The sequence below is a fragment of the Schistocerca americana genome, chromosome X (genome assembly GCF_021461395.2).
Source record: "Schistocerca americana isolate TAMUIC-IGC-003095 chromosome X, iqSchAmer2.1, whole genome shotgun sequence".
Classification (NCBI taxonomy): Eukaryota; Metazoa; Arthropoda; class Insecta; order Orthoptera; family Acrididae; genus Schistocerca; species Schistocerca americana.
Genome location: NC_060130.1, coordinates 726,963,384 through 726,989,619, shown reverse-complemented (window position 1 = coordinate 726,989,619; position 26,236 = coordinate 726,963,384). Strand labels below are relative to the sequence as shown.

The window sequence follows — 26,236 nt, the reverse complement described above, 5'->3', positions numbered from 1 at the left end:
TTACTTGAGAGTGTACAGCAATATTTTATGCTATGTTGTGATGCATACATTTGATACTGTTAGTTTTCATTTTCAGCAGTTGCTATGAGTTTAAGTTTCTGCTCTAAAGTGTAAGTTGTTAATGGCAATAAATAACTAAATAATATTTTCTAACAATTATTATGTATATCTCAGAATTCTATGTTTAGGGTCCTCCAGTATCTTCAAGATGGTATTAACAGACAAACCGATTTTTATTCTCCACAATCTTCACAACACATATAGCCTAAGTGTGTATCAGATATATGCAATCTAGGCGTGGAAGACACTGAATCAGTTCACGTAACTGCGATTGTGAATGAATCGACCCTCGTATCGTACAGGCTTTTGTTTGTTTTGGTTGGTGTATCTCAGTGTCGGTTAAACCGTCAGTGAGAGAGCACCTCGAGTTCCTGCTGCTAATAAGCCGAGTACACCGTTCGTTTGTTACATATTTTTACGAGCTTCAAACAGGAACTCCTTCAGTAATGGTCAGGAACTGTGATTGCTGTGTACAGATGCGAGCTGAGTTGGTGACCCTTCGCTCACAGCTCCAAGCTGTGTTAGCTTCCGTCACACAGCTTGAGGCTGCTGCTAAGGGGCATCACTGTGGGGGTTCGGACGCGGGGATGCGAGGGACGTCTAGCACGTCCCACATCTCCAACGATCGGTCCCCTGCTGTTGCTGCCCCGGGTACTGCCTGCACTGATGTTGAGTGGGAGACCATTCCAAAGTCTGGCAGGCAGCGAAAGACTTCCCGAGGGGCTGATCGTAGGGTCTCCCCGGTTTGTTTGACGAACAGGTTTCGGGCGTTAACTGTGGCTGACGAAGCCTCTGAGCCGTATGCAGTCGTCCATCCCGTTCTAGAGAAAGCTTCTCGGCCCGCAAGGTCTGGGCATTCACAGAGGCTGGGATTGGTAGTAGTTGGGAGCTCCAATGTTAGACGCGTAATGGGGCCTCTAAGGAACATGGCTGCCAAGGAGGGGAAGGAAGCCAGTGTGCACACCGTATGCGTACAGGGGGAAGTCATTCCGGATGCGGAAAGGGTGCTTCCGGATGCCATGAAGATTACAGAGTGCAGCCAACTTCAGGTGGTGGCTCATGTCGTTACCAATGATGTGTGTCGCTTTGGATCGGAAGACAATCTCTCTGGTTTCGGGCGGCTAGCGGAAATGGTAAAGACTGCCATTCTTGCGAGATTAAGCCAGAGCTCACTATCAGCAGCATCGTCGACAAAACCGACTGTGGTCCTTTGGTGCAGAGCCGAGTGGAGGATCTGAATCAGAGGCTCTGGCGGTTCTGTGACCGTGTAGGCTGCAAATTTCTTGACTTGCGCCATCGGGTGGCGGTGGTCCGGGTTCCGCTTAATAGGTCAGGAGTTCACTACACACAGGAAGCGGTTACACGGGTAGCGGGGGCTGTATGGAAGGGACTGGGCAGTTTTTTAGGTTAGAGGATCTCAGGAAACCATAGAAAGGGCGTCCGTCTAAAAGGGGGCAGGTAAAACACAGTAAGGTAATTGTAGAAACGATCGGTATTGTAGTTGTAAATTGTCGTTGTTGTGTTGGGAAAGAACCAGAGCTCCAAGCCCTAATAGAAAGCACTGAAGCTCAGATAGTTATAGGTACAGAAAGCTGGCTAAAGCCGGTAATAAGTTCAGCTGAAATTTTTTCAAATTACCGAACAGTGTTCAGAAAGGATAGATTAAATACAGTTGGTGATGGAGTATTTATTGCTATAAGTAGTAGTTTACCTTGTAGTGAAATTGAAGTTGATAGTTCTTGCGAATAGTTTGGGTAGAAGTTATACTTGACAATAGGACTAAACTATTAATTGTATCGTTTTACTGACACCCTGACTCGGAAGATATAGTTGCTGATCAGTTCAAAGAAAACTTTAGTCTCATTTCAAATAGGTACCCCACTCATACAATTACAGTCGGTGGTGAATTCAATCTACCCTCGATATGATGGAAAAATTTTAAGGGTAAAGCCGGCGGCAGGCATAAAACGTCATCCAAAATTGCACTGAATGCATTCTCAGTAAATTATTTTGGAGTTCATGAGGCCACTCGAAGCATAAATGGTTGCGAAAGCATACCTGACCTCCTAGTGACAAATAATGCTGGACAAATAGTGAGTATCGTGACGAATACAGGGATTAGCTACCACAAGGCAGTTGCTGCTAGGGTGAATACCGTAACACCCACAACCATCAAAAAGAAACGCAAAGTGTATATCTTTCAAAACGCTCATAAAAATGCTCTTAACGCCTTTTCAAGTGACAGTCTTCGCTCATTCCGACCTGATCTTATAAGCGCAGAAAAGCTGTAGAATCGTTTCAAGGAGATAGTATCGAAGGCAGTTGAAAGATATATACAACATACATTAATAATTGATGGTACTGATCCCCCATGGTACACAAAACATGTCAGATCGCTGATGCAGAAGCAACGAAAAATGCACGCCAAATTTAGAAGAACGCAAAATCGCCAAGATTGGCAAAGTTTTGCAGAAGTTCGATGCAATCCCGGCCAATATATGAACTGCGGGTTGCAGTAGAGCGGTCGTGGATCCAGGCCATGGATCATGGTAAATCGAGTGCTAGATGCTACATGATCTGTTGGTCTAATGCCGGGTATGACATAATCAGCGACAGGCGGTCATGCAAACCATCTGAAAATTGATTGGATTAATATGAAGCTGAATATGAGTCCATCGTCTAGCCTCGAGGAGCTTCAAAATGTTATGATGGTACCTGCTGGTAAGCAATCATAGGTGGGATTTGTACGCGCTTTGATGAATTTTTATACCTCTATCGTATTTACGAAAATCAACATACATATAAGTGTTATGTCGTGTAAATGAATTTTGCTTACACGGTGGAGAACTGATTTGGGAATGGCTCTCATCACGCCATATCTTACGTGGCACTCGCTGCCTCCCGGCGTGTCGAACGCCGTTGATAAGTTAGGCTTTTGCAATTCTCCATGCTCGCCTCGTAAATGTATCATGCAAGGTTATCTACGCTCAGCAGATCCACATGTGACTGAAGGCAGAGCTCTGCCTGAGCCAGATACACTTTTTGGTTGATAGTGTTGAGGTCAGTCCGTTATCACGGCCTCACGTTATAACGGCCCCCCCCGAGCGCCGCTGCACGCCAGTTCCCTGCTCGCCGCCGCGTCGAACAGACCTGTAAGTAGGCGCCTCGACCGCCTGTGCAGACTTTCACATAGCTTTTTAGTTTCCACGACGCGACTGTCGTACGTCGTACACATTTTGAAAGTGATTACTATCCAATCTACGCCTGCTACTTATACGAACATTTGTGTGAGTACTTATTTCCTTAAATGAAACTACCTGACAGCTTGTAAGGGGGCGAATCATGTTGTAAGAAGCAACCAATTAATATTGGAATCAGATAAATGCACGATTGACTTGTTGTTTGAACTGTCATGATTTATTGTTTCATTTTTTTCTGCAACTTTGCTGCATGTGGTAATTCTATCTTGTGGTACCACTGTGCTTTACGTTCCTCATTCTCTTAATGCGCGATATTACCTTAAAAGCTATTGAACAGTTTCTACTGCAGCAGGAAAGCAACGAGTGTTGGAACACACAGAAAATTTCCCTTCAGCCCATATCTGCAAGAACCCTTCTGCCGCTGGTGGATTTTAACGTATTTATAGTGTGTGCGAAACATATGTTACCATTTTCAAATAAACGACGATTTATGGGTGAGAGGTCCTGCAGATGAGGTCAAACACAGTTAAAATCCTGAAAGTTATACGCATGATGTCAACCAATTCCATAATGAATACAACTTCAGTGGAAGTTTTTGAGGTCGTTAAGCTTGTTTGTTAGCTACATGTTGACAGCTGATTACTGATGTAAACGTCAAACATTCAGACACCTGTGATAGACTTTTCAGAACATGACAAATAGAGATAATGCTATTGTAGTAATGTCATTGATTAATGCGCCAAATTGTCAGTGAGGTTTTCAATTACTCAGTTTGATCTTTGTAGTACTGCACGCTGTATTTCGTTGTGATCCGACCTCGAAGGAACAACCACACTTCCTATCCCTCCAAAACGAAAGTAGGTTTATTGCGAATGCTTTTCCTTGTCGTTCGTTTAGAGGGCACACCGTCATTCCGTTAGATGTTATCAACAGCCTAAGCCTGTACCGGACAGTATTGCATTACGAACTGTGGCTTCACAACAGTCTACTTACAAGACTATTCTGTAATATCATAATTACTGTTAGGAATAGTCGTAGTTTAGCTAGGCAAATGTGCGGCTGTAATACACCAGAAAGAAAATCGCAGAAATACGTCTTGGCTACAGATTAGGAATGCTTTCGAAAGTGAATATTTTACGTGATACTGAATTGTGAGCTACTCCAAAAACATTGCACTTTCCTCTGCAGAGGAACGATTTATTCTGAAAGTTTGACAATTTATCTGAAAATGAAATGGCGCACGTGCAAGATTTTCGAATAATTATAATAATAATAATAAAAAATTATTATTATTATTATTATTATTATTGGATCTATCGTAATCTGCAGTCATATTTTACCATAGTCGACTGCAGGAGATTTTACGGGGGATGGCATTTCTACGTCCAAGACTATTCTTTCATTGAGTAAATTAGTCCTTTAACATACGCCAGCATGGTTGTAAGATATTTGCAGTAGATGCTGAGGAACAAATGAAAATTTTTCCCAAGTTCATTAGCAGATATACGTAATTTCTTAGAATGGTACTGTTACCTACCTAACTTTTCGCTTTATCGCATCTATAACGGAAGTCTGCTGCCTGTTGCAAGACAATAACCCTAAAATGCTTGTTAAGCACCACAGTCAAGCGCAATAATGCCATTAGGGAAACCCGAGCCTTGCAGTTTTCATCTTGGGTATTGTGATGCGAGTTGCTTGCTCTTGTTGCTTGAACGAGTTCAGAGCTGAGGGTTAACCAAGGTCAAAGGGTGTTATCACTAGATTTTAGATCTTTACAAATTACTTGTAAGGGAAGATACACACTAGGTCCGAAGTTCCAACAAGCACTTCGGAAAGCAATAACAGGAATTAAACATTTAATTACACAGAGTCAGGATAACCCATTGCCGAACAACAATCTTGAATGAGGAGGTGGCCTGAAAATGAAAATGGTGTAAAGCTGATCAAAGGGGCTGTGTGCTTTCACATTAGGATAAATATTTCATCATTGTGGTATTGTTCATTCTCTAGACATTTTAAAATATACCAAAGAAAGGTTGGTTACATTATTACTGTAACGGAAAGATATGATGTCGCAGTTGGGCACGATTCAGAGACTTAATACACCTGTTAGATAAACGATCATTGCAGCGCTGAAGCTTGTTTTCGTTGAAATGACTGATAAGTAAGAGGCAAAGTTTGTGTGATGCAATACGCAGGAGACACACTGATAAAGAAACATTGTATCGGTGGCAGAGGTTTACTTCTGTTTTTAGTTCATTAATTCTGATAGGACGACTCTCGTAAGATAGGTTTCAGAATGAAATACTAATTTTAATACTACTTCGTGAGTTGTCAATTTGATTACGTCCCTCTCAAGACATTGTACAAGTTTATAAAGAAGGCACTGAAAATTTAAGACGTTTCTTAGTAAGAGTGGTTTTCAAGCAAGTACCATCGACCCAGTTACGGTTACCACCCATGTGTGCATAGATATGCAGTCCCGAACAACTGATGTATTAGCCATTTCTGAATGTTTGGAACTCATAATAGTCTCTCATACAGCTGCGATGTGGGTCCCCATGGGAGGCAGGATAACTTTTGAGTAGCTGTACACTCGTTTTTCCTGCCTCCGTTAGAATGTGCCTTGTGGCCTTTCAGCAGCCTGGTTTGTTTCCTTAAATATTGCGCTGCTTTTCTTGAACATGTAAGATTATTCTGTCAGTGATTTCTTCCCAAAGTTTTGAATAATTTTCCAATATTCTGGCGTTTCCCTCGAAACCGTCTGTGGTCCTCGACATATGTTCGTGTTCGGCTGTTCCATAATTTAACACTCTCGCGTCACTAGCGAAATAAGCATTGTTGTAAAACTACAGTAACGTGTGATTGATTACAGATGCACACCAACGCATTCACTCGGATCTCCTGAGAGGGAACTTTTTCCAAGGTCATCGTCTGCGAAAGCTTGCAGAGAACTTTGCTACTTCCTTTCTTTTTTCGTTTTTTGTGCTGTGTAGCTGGCCTTGGCGACTGCCTGACAATCTCAGCCTCACTGACGTGACACACACGTTTTTAAGTGCACCAAAACGACTCGAAAAACAGTCCCAAAAATGACGACAATCGTAGGTGTGGAGTTCACATGTCTCATTAATACGTGTTACTAGATTAAATGCATGGAATCGCATTAGTTGTAACTAGTACGCCATTATTAGTAACTGGGCATATTGTTGGTATATAATTATAACGTACAAATTTTAATGGTGGGAACATATTTGAGCATCACTGTTTAGATGGCGTTATAGCCGTCTGCAGAGAACGGGATTTTAATCTGTCAGGCTACCTACGCTGTTGTCCATTCCAGAAGTGTCGTGTCCTTGTGGCTTACATACAACGGCCGAAGAAAGTGCGAGCCTTTCGCGAAAGCAGGTTGGTACACAAATGTACAGGGAGAAAAGTGAAAGGCGTTCGGACTTTGTACTGCCAGCAAAAGTTGTTGTTGTAACGATGAAGTTGCCCGCTTTTGTCTCTGGAGATGTCAGACGGCTAGTCAGCATGATCGTGCAACTGGAATTATCATTCTTCTTTCACTTAGGCACTATTCTGTTTTGTTGGAATGTGTACGTCCACCGCTTCTAAAAGTAAGTTACATATTAATAATGTCGTTTATGGGTTTTAAGTTTCCATACGAAAGCTCAAAACATTTAAGATTAATACAAATGTGACGTTCTGCTAATATTTTTTTGTGAGCTGGCTTCCATAACAAAAGGTTACTATCAGGCGGTAGTCGCAATTGCTGTTAAAGCTTTCGGCCGTGATAGGCATGTAGGCTTTAGCTTACAAAGCACAAGCACAAAACAAGGAGAAAATTGATTTTCCCCTTACCGACAGTGGTCGGCGTGTGCATATTAACGTCAAAGTTGTCAGTGCATACAATGCATACATTCTCGTTCCCACAGAATGTTTCACTAACTGTGGAAACAAGACAAAATCATACAGACAAACATCCTTTTACAGTAATCGTAGATTCAACAGAAACCTTAGTTCAAATTTATGTTGAGCCGATGGTTATACGTATGAAATTGGAAAACTTGAAGAGTGCGAAGGAAAAATATACAAAGTATTTATTTCCGCCGGCCGAAGTGGCCGTGCGGTTAAAGGCGCTGCAGTCTGGAACCGCAAGACCGCTACGGTCGCAGGTTCGAATCCTGCCTCGGGCATGGATGTTTGTGATGTCCTTAGTTAGGTTTAACTAGTTCTAAGTTCTAGGGGACTAATGACCTCAGCAGTTGAGTCCCATAGTGCTCAGAGCCATTTTTTTTATTTATTTCCGTGTCTTGTAAAATGCCTCTTACATAGGAAGATGGCAGCAGAATGAAATTTCTCTCCGTCGGTATGACAATGATGCGCTTAGCTATCATTCAGATTATTTTTTCTTCAGTTTTACGAAATCGCTTCAGATAAACACGAGATTATGGAAAATCAACTGCGCTAGCGATCAGTGTCTGATGGCTTTGCAGTTGCTTAAAGGCAAAACCTCCCATCTAAATGAGTTTGACCACTATTTAAAATGACGGTCGTATATGATAATTACGGGTAATATGCAAAAATTTTTGTTTGGCGAATATTTATCAGGAAAATAAGTTTTCAGTAGAGAAGGAAAACCCAAAATATTAGTGAATGATAAAGGATACTGATGCTACGCAGAAAAGAGAGGAGTGAGGAGTACCGCGCTAACGACGTTACCTTGACAACACAGAAAGCCTGGGGAGCAACATATTGAAATGGTATGGAGCAAACGATGTGACAACTGAACGACAGCAGGGAGGAGGATGTGGTTGTCTGGCACATGGACCGCTAACAAGAATATAATAGTGTAATTCTTTCTTTGAATATGTTTGTTGTCCTGTACGAAAACCACTCTGGCTGCTATAAGCCTCCACTGTATCTAATTTTGGATTGTCAATTGTATGATGCGATTTACAATCACTGAGCAAACACAATGTATTTAATATATTACGTATTCTGTAGTCAAAAATCGCATAGTTATTACTGCAGGTTTGCCGTGAGAGTAGTTAGGTGGGTCGTCATATAGAAAGTCTGTGTCCCCTCTTTGAGAACGGCGAGTTCGAAGAACTTGGCGCCATCAGAAGGGAACCCCCGGAGCTGCAGTGAACTTCCTCCTATGTCTTCAGAAAGACTCGGTCGGGATCTGTCGCCACTTTCCTTTCACTTCGCAGCAAACGCGTATTGTGCAATTTCCTGTAAGCCAGAACCTTTCTTAGAAACAAAAGTTGTTTTTCAAGCATTGGCTTTTGTATCTCCACATCTGCTCTAGCCAGCCTGAGTCAAGTAGCAGTCGCGTGCTCGCCCCTGATGTAACACGTATGACCCCGAGCCTTTGCATGTAAATGTCGTGCTGAGACTCCGACTGCGTTAGTCTACTGCGAATCAGCGGACTGAGGTGAACACCGGGCTTGCACTTGTCTGCCGGTAAGTTATGCTGTGCAAAGCGTAAATGTACTACTCTGACTTCTCGTGTGGCTAAGCGTCAGGTGTTGTGATTTGGCCAATAAAGAAATACCTTTTAGGGTTTGCGGTGGATAAGGTCACGTTCTATGTTGCAACGATTACGTTTTATTTTTTGGAATACTTTGTTTTGGAGCTGATGTGCTGTCTCGCAAATATAATAATTTGTAAATTTGTGGTAAGGTCTTATGAGACTAAACTGCTGCGGTCACCGGTCCCTAATCTTACACACTATTTAATCTAACTTTAACTTACACTAAGGACGACATACACACACACACACACACACACACACACGGTGCCCGAGGGATGACTCGAACCTCCGACGGGAGGAACCGCGCGGACCGTGACAAGACGCCCTAGGCCGCGCGGCTATCCCGCACGATGCGCAAATATAATAAAAATACTGTTCTCGAAATATGGAATCAAACGAGATATCGCACATCATGAAAAGCTAAGCATTTAATTCACTTCACTATCGTACATAGGAATTTCGACGTTTCCAAATACATTATATTATTCTGGTATAAACAGAAGTAAATGTTCATTAGCCTGTACTTAAGACATGACCATTTTCGCACCTCTGGTAACGTTCACGAAAAGATGAGATAACCGAAATTACTTGTCGCAGATTATATTGCTCTATCACTGAAATGGGAGAGTTTATCACGACTCTGTAAGATCCAACTCTGGAACAGTATTGGCATGTGCTACATTAGTTGCGATACATCCTACAATATAATTGCAGACATTTGAATAAGATTAAGGTGCGTGGACAACGCTGGCAAAGGCGTTAGTGTACCCTCACGTTGTAGCATGTCGTCCAAAAACTGAACCATACGCGGATTAGCAGTGTCGTACATAAAAAGTAAAGCAGTTGCTGGCAACAGTATACGGCGGGATTAGAGGTCGTAGGATCCCATACATACACCTTTGATCAGTCAAAAAACCGTTTCAGCTGACGTGGACATCCGTACGTGCGCCAGTGCAGATTCCTACCCCCACCTCCGCTCCGTCACACATTTATATCCCAGATGTTGCTCCTCCTGCCCCACAAAAAATATTGTTCTTCTGTTGATATTTGTAGTACTTATATTCAGTTGAGTTTCACTCTGAAACCCATTCCAACAGGATGTACGCAGAAGTTAACGGTCATACTATCTGTAACTGTTCGTGGGCGTCTTTGCCAGTTAATTAGCTTTGTCATTTGTTATAAGTAATTGGTATTTTAGTGTATCATATCCCAGTTGCCGTCCCATACGTACATCTTTTAGCAATTGCGAAGTTCATCATAGCAGTGGGAACGAGAAAGAGTTGAAGGCCACAACATACTTATTTACTTTCCTGACTATGGTTCAAGAATTTACGGTACCAGGTTTGATTTCTTACATTTTTCAACAGCCATAATATTTACACGATCGTCCTGTACAGTAACAGGAAGCAGATACCGTGTTCCCACGCTTGAACATTATGAAGGGTGCGGAAAACTATCATCGGCAATTGGTTGCGCATTAGTGCCGTGTGTTTGAAGAGAAACCGAGAATAAAAAGCGAAAGTTAAGAGTTGTATAAAATACGTTTTTTTAAAGTAACGAATTAAACTTAATCTGGAACTGTCTCTGAATTGAAGTTTTCTCAATCATCGTGAACTGTGGTTCCTGCTTTGATTTTCTTCATTTGCTCTAACAGCATGCTAAGACGTAGTTCGGTTGTTAGCTGAGGCGTAACAGTCCTGTTCCCACAGGAGCCCTGGGATCCTAGTTCAGATTCCTTCCCGTCAGTATTAGTTTAAGTTTCCGGTAATCTGTTTTTTTTAAAATCCCAACTGAGGGTGGTTCCTTTATCTTAGCCATGGAGTATTCCATGTCGTTCCCTCGTAGCAGACTCTTAACCCTGTGGTGCATGAATTTCACGGCAGTAGACAACCTTTAATGGTCAATTTTCTGGCGTTTTCAATCAGTCATGACGCTGCAAATGCATGCAGGACACACCACCAGTAGAGAGTGCCCACTGCAGTGAACTGTTGCATTTGCAGCCTCAGGCCTGATTGAAAATGCTAAAGAAGCGACCTTTAACCGCTGTCCACTGTAGTGGACGCTATTCGCCACAGGGTTAAGGTTTTACGTCGAAAGAGTACTGATAATGAGCTCGCTGAAAATTCACTAGGCACTTTGGTCAATTTTTCACCATGCAACGGCAGTAGAATTAACCTAATACAACGCAAATGGTGTTAAGCTCATCTCTTCTTTGCGATAAATTGAGATGAATGTTTTGAGGCAATGTGTCGTGCAGGAGTATAATGACATACAAATGAGGAAATAAGATCAGTAGCGTTTTAACGTCCTTATTTATGTTTAGGCTGTTGGCGACTTGCGTATGTATATACTGCTGATACGTTGTACAAAGGAGCAGCTGCTAAAACTCGCTGATTATAGGGCGTGTTGAGCTGAAGAAGGAAGATTAATGTTTAACGTCCTGTCGACGACGAGGTCATTAGATTGGGGAGAGAAAGCGAAGAAAATCAGTCGTGCCCTTTCAAAGCAGGGATACCACTGAAAACCTATGTATGGATGGAAGGACAGGAATTTGAACCGCCATCCTTCAGAATAAGCGCCCGTTGTGTTAATCTTTGCGTACCATCGTCTGGATCGAATTGAGCCTTGTAGTGGTAGTTCTGAAACAATATTGCGCTCCACAACATTTCAGTAAGACATGATGATTACCCACGACCATGAAAATTAGCACCCGTTGGTATTTGGGAAGAAGCGTGAGCGGCAATAAACTGCAGTAGAGATGCAGCCAGATCGTTTTGTGTTTTCCATGTGCAGAGAATGGGCAAAGCTGATGATTTGAGCTATTTACCACGGGTATTTGCGATGACCCTACAGGTGAAAATACAAAAACCGCAATGCTCGCTGCGTTTCCAGGTGCGATCATCATTAGTATTTATCGTAAGTGGGCTGATTTCAGTGAAACATACAGTTAACGGCGTGCCCCGTACGGAAATATGAACGTCGGACGCTGACCCACTCATTAACAAAATAGCGACATTATGTGTTGCAGCTGAGTTCGGAGTATAGTGTAGGGAAAGATGCGAATGTTTAGGAGCAAGCTTTTCATTGCACATAGAACCAACAGGGGCTCCGCAGCGGAAGACCGCTGTGTGTATTATTGTTGAATCAACTACATCTTCAATTAAGACGGAGGTAATTGTTGATTCGAGCATGGAGCAGTGGAAAAAGGTCCCCGTGCCCCGTGTATTGCTCCTGTTGTTTCGTCACGATTGTTGTGTCCTGATCGGTAATCCGTCTGTAAGAAAAGAAATATATAGTGTGTTCGACACATTCACCCCAGTATATGGACAGACCGTATGGTTATGGTAAGTGAACATTCGTCCGCTCTCAGGTCTTTGACAGAGACTGCGGGTGCAAGTTGCTGGCTATGGCGCATCTGCTGTTATCAAAAAATGAAACAGAAGAGAGAGCTTAGCTACACGGCCTTGAAGCAAGTTGATCTAGCTCCGACGGAGCCATGCTAAGTAACTGCCTACATACGGGTCTTCAAACACGGCACTCGTTTAGTCACAACGTCCGGTATGTCACAGGCATGCTATAGCGAACACAGATGGATTTTCGTTCTGTACACAGTATTTGTCAGGATATGGTCTTAGGGAGTTGTTCCCTGTCCAACCAGACTACAAATGTATGATTTTCTGATTATGTTAGTGTGCACTTGACGCAATTGTAGAAATGTTTTGTGTGGTTTTTAGTTGGCATATCCAGGGAATTATCGTCCTTTCTGATATTTGTTTCCTGTGTGTTGTCTCCAGAATCATTTTGGACTGTAGCGCGAGTGAGTCTTCGGTGAAGTCCATTGCTAATTACTAGAGACTCCTGTGTGTGTTAATCGTAGTGGCGAATATCTGTACAGCAGGTAGTCTTCATGGCATCGTATCGGACGGATTTGGGCTAAAACATAGGACCACCATTATTTACATTACATGTTTTTCTAAATCACTCCAAAGGAATGCTAGGATGATTGTGTTAACAAGGACGCGGCCAATTTCTTGACCAATCTTTGTGGAAGCCGTGCTTCCTCAGTAATGACTTTTCTCTACTGAGAGAATATCTGGTATATTGTACAACAAATAAAACACACTGCGTACAGGCACTGTTATTTTTTTGTCTCACAAACAAAAAACTGTAGAGTACATTACCACGTAATACTAATACAGAATGGAGAAATTTTCACGTTTGTAGAGACTACAAATATTATGCCATATTAAAAAAAGTCAGAGTGCTTAACGATAACTTAACGAGTTTTGTGTGATTTGTATTCATGGATAGAACCTTAGGAGGCTTACAGCTGTATTTTATTAATAAACAGTTATTGGATAAGCCTTTTTGTTGGTTTATGATGGTATTTAATTCTCATCGATTTCAAAATTATATCGTTTCATCTTCAGACGTGCTTGCTCAACCGAAACATCGAAGAATAAACATGATACAAATCTTAACCTCATCGAAAATCAGTAGTGCTACCGTAACCATAAAATGTGTTAGTTCCTGTGTGCAATTGATACGAAGGCCAAACATACAGTAACCGAAGTTCCATGTCTGCCCAATAAAAGCTCGTTAAGTTCAGTGCATTTTTAAATACCGCCTTTCGCTTCAGAGCCACTACTGAAGCATTCTTAAAACAATAAAAAATTGCTTTACTATTACTACTATCATTTGATCCGTATATCGATAAACTCGGACAATATATTCCACAACTAAGTTCTGCCTGTGTCGACTTGCGACGTAAGACGTTACTAGTAAAAATTATTCGTGTACCTACTGTGATGTAGACAATATCTCTGTATATTTTGTAAGTAAACAATTAGCAGTATTGTAGTAGTTAATGTATAAAATCTTTGTGTCTCGCTGAGTAAGTGTGTGGCTATGAAGCTAAAGGTGCAAGATTTCGTTCTCGGTTGACACTAGTTTCTTTTCACTTCATGGTCACTTCTTTCACTTTAGGCAATGAATTATATATTTGAAAAAGCTAAGTTCTACCGTGGGTTGCAATCCACTTTAAACTGTAGATGCCACTTATAACAGACTTGGTAAGTCAGTTCAAAGGTCGGAGAAATGCGACGGCATAATACCTCCATTAGGACCAAGCGTAATAAACTACTACGGTGTTCACAGTGTTCCGTGTATTACGTAAGATATTACCAATGGGAAGTATCCGTTGTACTGATATGCAACAACAAGGAACACTTCGCAGAAGGGGCGTTACATTATGACCTCAGTAACGCAAGAAGGCTCTTCAGTTGCAGGCGATAGGGTAAAGATCAAAAGGTGTCGCGGGACAAATAAATAATAGTAGTAACTATACGCCCTGTGTTTTGTCATTTGGTTTGTAACAGTCGCTAGTTTAATCTACAATGCAGTGTGAAGGCAATAAAGAAACTTCTTCAATTTTGTGAGTTCTTCCTCAGCACCAAGACAGAAAACGTACAGAATATGCATGAAAATAACAAGCGAAGTGACGCAACTGTCGTTACAATAGATTCACATTCGGGATGATAATGGTTCAGATACTCTTCCGGTCATACAGATTTATGTTTTACCGCGGTTTCCCTAAATCTCTTTAAGGCGACTGCCGGTGCGTTTCCTCTGAAAGAACGCAGCCAATTTCTTTATCTATCCTTGTCCTATACGAGCTTGGACTCCGTTGCTAACTATCTTGGTTGGTTGGTTGTTTCGGGGAAGGAGACCAGACAGCGAGGTCATCGGTCTCGTCGGATTAGGGAAGGACGGGGAAGGAAGTCGGCCGTGCCCTTTGAAAGGAACCATCCCGGCATTTGCCTGGAGCGATTTAGGGAAATCACGGAAAACCTACATCAGGATGGCCGGACGCGGGATTGAACCGTCGTCCTCCCGAATGCGAGTCCAGTGTCTAACCACTGCGCCACCTCGCTCGGTAAACTATCTTGTTGTTGACGGGATGTTAAACCTTGCTATTTCTTCTACAGTGCCGCGTGGTCTGGCGGGGGGGGGGGGGGGGGGGGGGGTTGCCACGGTTCGCGCGGTTGCCCCCGTCGGAGGTTCGAGTCCTCCCTCGAGCATGAGTGTGTGTGTACAAATCAAATTAGTTGTTCAGTGCACCATATTGGTTAGTTGTTCCAACAGTACTAATAAATACCAATGTTTATCTTAGTAATAAAAACAGTTTCAAATCGAAGTAGGCGTTACTATACTTATTTCTGTTGTTAGAATTACTAACCTCATATATTTGAGTGGCCAACTACAAGTCTTCCAATTGGACGCAACTTTGGCTAGTTGTCTGTCCGTAATCCTAGCAGGGAAAGGGGGCCTACAGTTTAACGTAGAATCCGGACCCTGTGTCGTTCCCGGCGAGTCCTCACATCTTTGAGAGGTGAAGGTTAGGTTAAATGCAGATTGAAATATCCCATTGTCCGATCCCGCACTTGGTTTCCAGACACGCGCTTTACCACTAGACGTCACAGAGGTAACCCCCCTAGGCCCAGGAGCTAGAATGCTACGCTACGCAGGACAAGGCGTCTAACCACTCCGACACACCTTTGGAGACAACGCGCTACGATACCGATTGTGTATTGTACACACAAGGTGAATGCTCTTAGTTCAAATTTCTGGGGATGCAAAGAAACGACGATGAGGTCTGCGATACTGTGTGTGTGTGTGTGTGTGTGTGTGTGTGTGTGTGTGTGTCGCATCTGAACTTCGAAATAACGTAGTCACAACCTACCGTTCTTAACTGCAACAGGGAAGTAGGGAACTGACAGAGGTACACAAAGTTCCGCCCCGTAAGGTGGCCCTCGGAGTGTAAATGTACCTGCACTACCCTGAACAAAGAATTACATCTCATTAGCGGTGGAGTGAGAGTAATGAAATGCTGGAAAACGGTTGATGGAATTCAAAAATGATATAATTTGCTTTCTTGTACAACCAAATGGACACAGTAGGCTCGTAGAAGAATTTTGTTGTGAAGGATGATTTTTCATTTCGTGCTCGCGTGTTTGTATTCAGCGTGGTTGGTAGAGGTCCTGCAAATGCTGATCACGTTTTATTTTGGATGTGCAGGTAATTGGTTTTTTCCTTCCTACGAGAAAAGCGCGGTATAGACGGGAATGTGAAACTGTGGCCACTTAGACTTACTCAGTTGGTGTGCTTAAACATTTTTCCCTTGATGTTGGCAGACGGAAGTACTTTTGAAGCACTTGGGTCGTTCTTATTGTGAACGATATTGATAGTGCGCCATACATATTTAATACATTTAAGTTTTTTTTTTTTTTTTGAATAGGCGTGTCAGGGGAATATCATTTAATGTCGCAGGTAGTGCATGTGAATAGATTCCAAAAGATGATTACAACATCATTGCACCCCCGCCCCCTAGGGGACTCAGTTCTTTCGTGAGTTCGTGCCTGGCGCACATGGGTTCACAAGCTATTGTGGCCCATTCTTCCTTCCCGGGCTGCATTTCCTTCCCCATACCACTACCTCCCTGTCCTCCCTTCTACCCCTCTGCCCCCTCCTTTCACGCTCACGGTCTTCTTACTTACGTATTCCTTCCGGATTTGTCCCCATAGCCTTTCTTTTTCAGCCTTCCATTTAGGCGTTTTTGGCCCCCTTTGGGTTCAAATTCAAATGGCCCTGAGCACTATGGGGCTTAACATCTGAGGTCATGAGTCCCCTAGAACTTAAAACTACTTAAACCTATCTAACCTAAGGACATTACACACATCCATGCCCGAGGCAGGATTCGAAGCTGCGACCGTAGCGGTCGCGCGATTCCAGACTGAAGCGCCTAGAACGGCACGGCCACTCCGGCCGGCTTGGAGTGGGTGGTATCAGGGCGGATACTTTACATATGAAACGTAGTAAACTGGAAAACACTAGCTTTTCTTCTCTGACCGTCTCTTTGGTTGGCAATGGATCATTTAATGCTGATTCTTATAATCCTGTGGCCTTCCTTTCCATGACTACGCCTAGGGAGAAGGGCTGGGCTCACCAGCTTGGGATGGAACAATTTCCCCAGTACCTGCTCTGTACTAGGACTAACAGATACACGTTCACCTCCATCAATCCGGTTTTTTTTGCTGTGGAAAATATCGAAGGCATGTTTGGCAAAGTGGAGTCTCTCAGTAAGATGCGGTCGGGTTCAATGTTGATCAAAACTTCTTCTGCCACCTAATCTACAGCCCGCCTTGCTTGTCATCACCACCTTGACAAAGTCCCTGTTTCCATTACTCCCCACTAGTCTTTGAATATGGTTCAGGGAGTCATTTTTCATAGGACTTTATTCTTCAAACTTATGAGGAACTCCAGGCCAATCTGGAATAATGGGGCATTTATTTTCGTCGGTGTGTTCAGAAAGATCACAAGGACAATCACACCAGTACTGGAGCCTTTATTCTGGCATTTGAGGGAGGTACCCTCCCAGAGAAGGTCAAGGTTATGTGTTGTTAGTGTGACGTGAAACCATACATCCCACCACCCATGAGCTGTTTTTCAAACTCTCTGTGTGGTGGGTGTGGACACCTACTCCATGAGGTGAGTCCCTGTGTTCCGCCACCCATATGTGCAGTCACTCTCCACACTAACCATATTGCCTGGTTTATAAGAAGAAAAACAAGGAGAAGTATACGTCTCTTGATCGTTTATCCTACACCGAGGCTCGTCGAAGTATTATGGACTTCACACTGTGTCGATGAGATCTAACTTTACCTGTGTTATGTACTTTTCCCCTCCACCCTCCTTCTTACCCCAGTTCTGCCCCCCTATCCTTTCCTCCTCTCCTGCAGTTCCCATGCCTTCGCTTCTGAGTGCTGCTCCCCCTCCCCGGCCGGAGAAGTGTACCCAATTTTCAGCACCTGCCATTGGTGGCACCCCCTCCTGGGACTCTTCCCCCAGCATCTCCCAGGCCGAAGACCTGCTACCAGAACTTGCCTGGGGGACCCAGTCTCTGCACCCCAAGGTAACCCGTCCTCCTTCAGTTCTGGGTCCTGCAGATGTCTGCTCTCCCTCCATGCCCTACTCTACTTGACATATGAAAGAGGAAAAAAGCAACATAAATCCCTGGACAAGACTCCCGCTGCCCCAGAGGTGCAATCTCTTTCCTCACAACCTGAATCTGACCGAAGGATGTCACCCTGTCCTGGTTGGTGATGGTTGGTGACCCAGTGGCGTGAGTGGCTCCAGCCTGTTCGCCTCGTATTTGGGTCCCTGTTCCATGTTTATTCAGTGGAACTGTTATGGATACTACCGCCACATCCCAGAGTTGCAATCCCTTATTTCCGTTTACGTGGTACCTTGTGTCCTCCTCCAGGAATCTCGTTTTACTGATACTCACTCCCTGACCGTTTGTGGGTTCCATGCTTTCTGTCAGCACTGGTTGGCTTTTTGAGGGCTTCTAGTGGCGTTTGCATTTTGGTCCATATAGATGTTGTTAATACATGGATCCCCCTTCGTACCACATTGGAAGCAGTTGCTGTCTGGGTGCACTTGGACTATGTGGTCACCATTTGCAGTCTCTATCTCTCCCTCCTTACGGGCCATCTATACCTGCTGTCCTAACTGCCCTCCTTCAGTCACTCCCACCTCGTTTCCTCCTCCTTGAGGATTTCAATGCCCGTCACCCTTTGTGGTAAGTGCTTTTTTTGTATAGTCAGGGGCTCCTCATTGACTAATTTCTTGCAGACCACGACCTGTGACTTCTTAATCATGGTTCCCCTACTCATTTTAGTGCCACATATGTACTTTCTGTGCCATTGATCTTTCGTTCACATCCGCTTCCCTTCATCCTTTCGTACACTGGTTGCTTCACGATGACCACCGTGATAGTGACCACTTCCCATTGATTGTCTTGTTCCCTTCCAACCTCCCAATGGCCACGTTACCCTGCTGGGGTTTCCATCGTGCTGACTGGTCTATGTATACCTCCTAGGTCGTGTTTACACCTTCTTTGTCAGGTTTTATTGTTAAAGTCGTCCGTGATATGTCCGATAAGATAATTCACACTGCCGACATTGCCATTACCTGTACAATGGGCCCCATTCACCATCGACTAGGTCCATGGTAGAGCACAGCTATTTCCATCAGCATCCTTGATTGTCATTGCACCTTGCAACATTTTAAGCCCATGCTCTACCAGTCTTATTACCTTGAAACGTCTTTGCACCAAAGCTACACTCCACATCCTCCAAGGTTATAAGTGGCAGTCTTCTATACAGGGTCTTTCCGTCTGTTGTGGCCTTTCAGTTCTTGCAGAACACCTAGTGACCCATTTTTAGAAGGCGTCTACATCATTCTGCTGTACAGCTGCCTTGCTTGTCTGGAAACTGAGTAGGAACTTCTTCTGGCGTTCTATTCTTTCCACAATTCATCCCCTGGCCCTGATTCGACCCATAACCAATAGCTTCAAAACCTCAGTCCTCCGCACTGACAATATCTCCTCCAGGTGTTTAACCGTATTTGGCTCCAAGGTATTGTCCCCTCTCAATGGAGATAAAGTTTTATGGTTCCAAAGTTTTATGGTTCCTGTCCTTAAGCCCAGCAAGGATCCGTCATTCCTTCATAGTTACCAGCCCATCAATCTGATCCATGTCCCCTGCAAGTTAAGTGAACATATGGTGGCTCGTAGGCTCTGTTGAGTCCTCAAAACTTGGGACCTTTTATGTCCTTACTAGTGCGGCTTTTGGGAGAGATGGTCTCTGATCGATCATCTGCCTCAACTTGAAACTGCAGTTCAGCAAGGCTTTTCTCAGTGGTGCAACCCTTTTGAAGTTTTCTTCGAACTTATAGGGCTTATGACATAGTTTGGTGCCATCACATCCTACTTACGCCCCATGAGTGGCTTCTTCTGGGCCCCCTCTTGAGTTTTATTTCCCAGTTCCTGTCCCACAGGTCGTTCAGAGTTTGGGTAGGCATTGTTCTCAGCTCTCTGCAGACCCAGGAGAATGGCATTCCACAGGGCTCCGTATTAAGTGTCCTTTTTCTCATCGCTATTAATGGACTTCTGGCCTCTGCTGGACCGTTGGTCACTCCTACTCTGTATGTGGACTAGCTCCCACTCGGTGGCCTCCGTGGAGCAACAGCCCCAGGGTGCCACGTGGAAAGTCTCGCATGGTTTTCAGTTCTCTTCCCCTAATTCGAGGGTGGTGCAGTTCTGTCGCCGTACTGTGGTCTCTCCTGATCCAGAACTCTACTTCGACGCCCATCACCTGACCACGGTCTGTCACTTACATTTCTTGGGTCTTCTTTTTGTTAACAAGCTTACTTGGTTTCCCCATATATGCCGTCTGATGGCTGGCTGTTCTCGTAAACTGTGTCCTTCTCTTCCTTGCTCACACCTCTTGGGACACAGATCATTCAACCTTTCTCCACATTTATGGGGCGTTAGTTCTGTCTCATCAGGACTGTAGCTGTCGAGTCTATGGACCAGTTGCCCCTTCTACACTGCTCCTCTTGGACCCAATTCACCATCGTGGTATCCTTTTAGCCAATGGTGGCTTTATCCCTGTCTATAGTCTTCCGGTTGATGCTTGGATCCCACGCCTTTCGGTTCGGCAGTCCCAGCTCCTGGTTTCCTGTGTCATTATTATCTACCCTTCCCCTGCTCACCCCCTCCTATTCCATTCATTTCCTTGGCTTCAGGTCGTCACCCGCTTGCTACCCGACCTGAGTGGATTTGCCAATTGGGCTCCGCCATGCTTCTCTCTGTGGCTGTTTCCATCTCCCTTCCTTGTCCTCTTCCCCACGTTTTCTCCCAGCAACCCCCCTTGGATAGTGCCTCAGCCCCGGATTCAGATGGATCCCTTCCAGGGTGCAAAGACCTCCATTGCTCCAATGTTGTTCAATTATGTGTTTTGCCCACTCTTACAGGAATTTCAGGATACCATTGTTTCTTTCACTAATGGCTCTAAATCCGCTGATCACATGGGATATGTCTTCATATCTTCTGTTGGCATGGAACGCCATCTTTTGCCACGTGTTGGGTGTTTACTGCAGAATTGATGGCCATCTGTCAGGGCCTCTGCTTCATTAAATGGTCCTCCCTCACCAGAGTTTTGTTGCGTATGGACTTAGTGAGTGGCCTTCAGGCTATTGCTCGGTGTCCCCCCCCCCCCCCCCCCCCCATGCTCTCTGCCATTCGTGACCTTCTCACCGATCTTGGTGATGTTGCTTGTTCGGTAGATTTCCTTTGAGTTCCCTGTCACATGGGTATCCTTGGTAATGAACTTGCTGATCAACTGGCAGTGGTGGGGGGAAGCGGCCACTTACACCGCGTTCTCCGTGACCCCTTCGGAGGCGGATCTTCGGCCTCACGTCAAATCCCTTTTTGCTCAATTGTGGGCAGATTCTTGGGAGGCTACCCACCTGTCAAATAAACTTTGTGCAATCAATATTGACCCATGGGTTTTACTCCTCAATTAACCGCGCCCCCTCCCCGCCTTGTAGTTGCACCCTCCCTCCCACGGTGTCCATATTTTGCTGGAACGCCGCTACCTTTTTGCCCTTCGCACTAAATGTGCCCTTAATTGTCTTGTGTGTTAGCAGATGGCTCTCGCACGGTTACGTCTGTACTCTGTTTTCTTCGCGAAAGTGGTTTGTCCTCCTAGGTTTAAGTCGTCGAATTTCCCTCTGGAATTGGAGTCCCTCATTTAGCATTGGCGTTGGTTATAGAGGCTTTGACCTTGTCTCACACCAACCGGGTTGGCTCCCCACCCATTTTCCCTAAGTCTTGTCTGGTTTTTTATGCCGTTTTGTTTCCCGTTGTCTTTTCTTCCCATGGTGTTGTCTGCGTTGTATCGGATCATGGTGTGGTGCGGGTACTGGGAGAGATCGGTGGCAGTGCTGGTGTTCCAAAACGGCAGCGTTTCTGACGCGCCCCTGCTCTCGCCGTTTCCACCTCCTCCCGTTCTTTCCTCTTCCCCGACGTCCCTTTTACTGTTTTGTTTGCCGTATTTTCCCTTCCCCTTGACTGGACTGTGCTGTTTGTGTTGTTCCTCCCTTGGTTTCTGCCACCTGAGATCATGGGACCAGTGACCTCGCTGTTTAGTCCCCTCCCACAGCCAACCAACAATTTGGGTACGGTGAACGAATTTCTTGTCGCATATTGGGCATCAATGTCTAGGTATGATTTTACTATGCATTCCGAAATGCAATGCGTAACTCCCTCCGTACTTTGTCTAATTTGCGCAATAATTTCACAACGCTAGGCACATTTGTTTTTCTTATATGTGTAGCAGATCTGCTTAATCGTCAGAATTCCGCGTTGAACTGTAGTAGCCGCGCGGGAGTGAGCGGTCTGAGGCGCTGCAGTCATGGACAGTGCGGCTGGTCCCGGCGGAGGTTCGAGTCCTCCCTCGTGCATGGGTGTGTGTGTGTGTGTGTGTGTGTGTGTGTGTGTGTGTGTGTGTGTGCTTGTCCTTAGGATAATTTAGGTTAAGTAGTGTGTACGCTTAGGGACTGATGACCTTAGCAGTTAAGTCCCATAAGGTTTCACACACATTTTAACTGTAGTAGGTTTAGTTGAGGTCTCAAACTTGTCACAGGCAGAGCTGTTATATGATAAATATTAAATATATATTCAGTCATTTCATGACATAGTACCAACCTAATACAAGGTCTACCAACAAGCTCATAATGTGAAAAAGGTAAAACTGTTCGTTTTACTAAAGGTGTGTGTGTGTGTGTGTGTGTGTGTGTGTGTGTGTGTGTGTTAGGCAAATCTCAGCCCATAATTCGTCTTCCACCAGTTTCATCCGTCTAACCCTAGTCGATGCAATACCTCTTCATTAGTTACTCGACTTACCCGTCATCATTCTTATGAAACACCACATTTCAAAAACATCTATTTTCCTCTTGTCTGAACTGTTTATTACCGACGTTTCTCTGCAGTATAAAGCTATATTCCACACAAATACTTTCAGAAATTGTTTTCTAACTCTTAAATTTGATGCTAAAAGATTTATCTTTTTCACAAATTCTTTTCATGCTATTTATTGACAGTCTACATTTTATAATCCTTTTACTTCAGCCATTGTGAGTTGTTTTGCTGCTAAAGTAGCAAACCCCATCTGCTGCTTGTAGGGTCTCATTTACTAATATAATTCCCTCATCATCGTCTGATTGAATTCGGCTGTCCTCAATTATCCTTGTTTTATTTTTGTTAATGCTCACCTAATAACCTCATTTCAGGACCCTATCTATTCCGTTCAACAGTTCAAAGTACTTTGACCTCTAGAAAATTACTGTGTCATAGAAAGACCTTAAGGTTTTTATTTCTTATCTGTGAACTTTCTTTCCAAATTTCTCCTTAGCTTGAGGAATGTAACGATTGATCAAACGGTGGATAGGCTATAGCCCTACTTAACTACAGCCTCTCTTTCATGTCCTTCAACCATTATAACTGCAGTGTGATATTTGCACAAACTGGAAATAGCTAGCTCACTAACTTTACATTACATTTCACGATGTACAAAGCTTCGCACTCGTCTGATGTTACTGTATTTCTGCTGTGAAAAGGCCTAATTTATTTAACGGCGAATATGATGTCCTTCAAAAAATTCTACATTACTATGAACCCTGACCAGGAGAATTTAATCCATACTCATTAAGTTTGCGTGTAACAAACCTTCAGAAAACGAAAATTGCATTTCGGAAACGTGACCGTCGTTTAGGCCTAAAACGATTTTGTCGAGCCCCATCGGGTATAGTTTTCCGAGCGTCACTTGTTTTACGCGAATGATGTCCTTGAATAATCCGTTTCAATTTCGTCAGTGCGATGAAGTGACGTTGTCGATACCTTATTAATTTCGATAAAGAAGCTCGAGTACGATTTCCTTACGGATGTTAGTAAACTCGTAAGAAGCAGAACGATTCTTCAAGAAGAGACATTTGAATTGCAATCATCGCCATTTAACTAATGCGAAACTATTTTACTACAGGCACCAAGATCATGTGCTTTGTGGAAAAAAGTGGAAAGTGGTCGTCAGTGGAATAGTGTTGTACTCCAAAATATTGAAGCCTCGGAATGGTTGAAAAACTTTCGTATGAATGAAGACGTACACCTGTTACTGTGGACAAAATTAGCAATTGTGTTGCTACCAGCCATTGATTGTGGAAGAGAAGCTTTCCCACCCACTTCATCAAATATTTCATCATTTATATATATCTAATAAAGATAAATGCTCTAATCTCCGCAGATAACTTAGTGGTCAGACTGATGTGTCGACAGAAGTGCCGACACAGGGTGATTTGAGGGGACCGCAATGCACGCTATAAACACACGAAAGATGGCGTGAGGTCTGAAACAGGATGCGTAATGAATGCTATAAAGAAAAGTACGTAGCTTTTGGAATACTTAACTTTAATCCATCCTTGTTGTATACATCGTTCTTGATGAGACATGCTTTATACGATAAGTATCAATTGCTATGTAAGGCTAATGGCGCCTTGTTAGGTCGTAGCCATGGACTTAGCTGAAGGCTATTCTAACTATCTGCTCGGCAAAGGAGCGAGGCTTCGTCCGTGTAGTCGCTAGCAAAGTCGTCCGTACAACTGGAGCGAGTGCTAGTCCGTATCTCGAGACCTGCCTTGTGGTGGCGCTCGGTCTGCGATCACACAGTGGCGACACGCGGGTCCGACATGTACTAATGGACCGCGGCCGATTTAAAACTACCACCTAGCAAGTGTGATGTCTGGCGGTGACACCACACAGACAAATACTTCCTCTTTCCTTCAGCAGACACAAAATCACTTCAGCCGTATTAATGAACAATTCAAAAAGCAGGAAAAACCAGACAACCCAGTTACGATTCAGATAGGTGGGGCGTTGACATGGAATGAATACAGATTGTGGAAACTTAAGTTCAGCAGCCAAATCCGCATTTTCATTGTTTTACATTGTAGAATTTTCATGATTAACAAGAAGCGATATAGGGAGACCGGTTTACGGAAAACCAGATTTGGGAACGCATGTAAACGTACATTAGTGACGGATAACTCATGAAGTCGCACGAGCAAACAGGTTTAAGGTGATGTTGACACCATTAGTGCCGCCCATTGAGCACTTGTGATGAGATTGCGTATCCAAACTTACTTACTGCACATTGCTAATCAGAGTATTACACTGAAGCGCCAAAGAAACTTGTATAGGCATGCGTATTCAAATACAGAGATACGTAAACAGTCAGAAGGCGCTGCCATCGACAACGCCTATGTCAGACAACTGTCTGGCGCAATTAGATCGGTTACTGCTGCTACAATGGCAGGTTAAGATTTAAGTGAGTTTCAACGTGTTGTTATAGCCGGCGCACGAGCAATGGGACACAGTATCACCGAGGTAGCGATGAAGTGGGGATTTTCCCGTACGACAATTTCACGAGTGTGCCGTGAATATCAGGAACCCGGTAAAACATCAAATCTCCGACATCGCTGCGACCGGAAAAAGATCCTGCAAGAACGGAACCAACGACGACTGAAGAGAATCGTTCAACGTGACAGAAGTGCAACACTTCCACAAATTGCTGCACATTTCAGTGCTGTGCCATCAACAAGTGTCAGTGTCATTCAATGAAACATCATCAATATGGGTTTTCGGAGCCGAATGCCCACTGGTGCACCCTTGAGGACTGCACGACACGAAGCTTTACACCTCGACTGGGCCCGTGAACACCTACATTGGAATGTTGATGACCGGAAACATGTTGCCTGGTCGGTCGAGTCTCGTTTCAAATTGTATTGAGCGGACTGATGTGTACGGGTATGGAGACAGCCTCATGAATCCATAGACACTGCGTGTCGACAGGGGACTGTTCAAGCTGGTAGAGGCTCTGTAATGGTGTGGGGCGTGTGCAGTTGGAGTGATATGCTACCTCTGATACGTCTAGATACGACTCTTGACAGGTGGCACTTACGTAAGCACATTGTTGACGGGCGTGCAGGCCCGGAACTGGGGGGGGGGGGGGGGGGGGGGAGTAAACCGTGGTATCTGTCAAAAATGGTTCAAATGGCTCTGAGCACTATGGGACTTAACATCTATGGTCATCAGTCCCCTAGAACTTAGAACTACTTAAACCTAACTAACCTAAGGACATCACACAACACCCAGTCATCACGAGGCAGAGAAAATCCCTGACCCCGCCGGGAATCGAACCCGGGAACCCGGGCGCGGGAAGCGAGAACGCTACCGCACGACCACGAGCTGCGGACTGGTATCTGTCCCGGGCGACAATTTCAGGAGGCACGAAATTCATATTCTCGAAGGAAAAAAAACCTCGTTTCACAAAGTGTCTAGCATCCATGCACGTTGGTCTATCGATTATGCATATGATTTTGAAACGCGTCCCTGTTGGTTTTTGAGCACATTCTAAGTTGATTCCTGAACGAATCGTACGCTGATTATTGAATGCGTGAATAGTGTACGTGATGTCTCTGC

The 26,236-nt window shown here is 44.1% G+C and overlaps 1 protein-coding gene across 4 annotated transcripts in view; it reads left to right on the top strand.

The window, feature by feature from the left end:
• The window catches only part of LOC124555694 (ATP-citrate synthase), a 171,887-nt gene that overhangs the window by 44,197 nt on the left and 101,454 nt on the right, over nucleotides 1-26,236 (top strand). Inside the window, exon 1 of one of the 4 annotated variants that reach the window (XM_047129700.1) lies at nucleotides 3,127-3,212. The exons of 1 other annotated variant lie outside the window; for it this stretch is intronic. The gene's annotated coding sequence lies outside the window, so the exon portion shown is untranslated. 2 more of the 4 variants (XM_047129697.1, XM_047129699.1) reach the window with 2 other exon arrangements.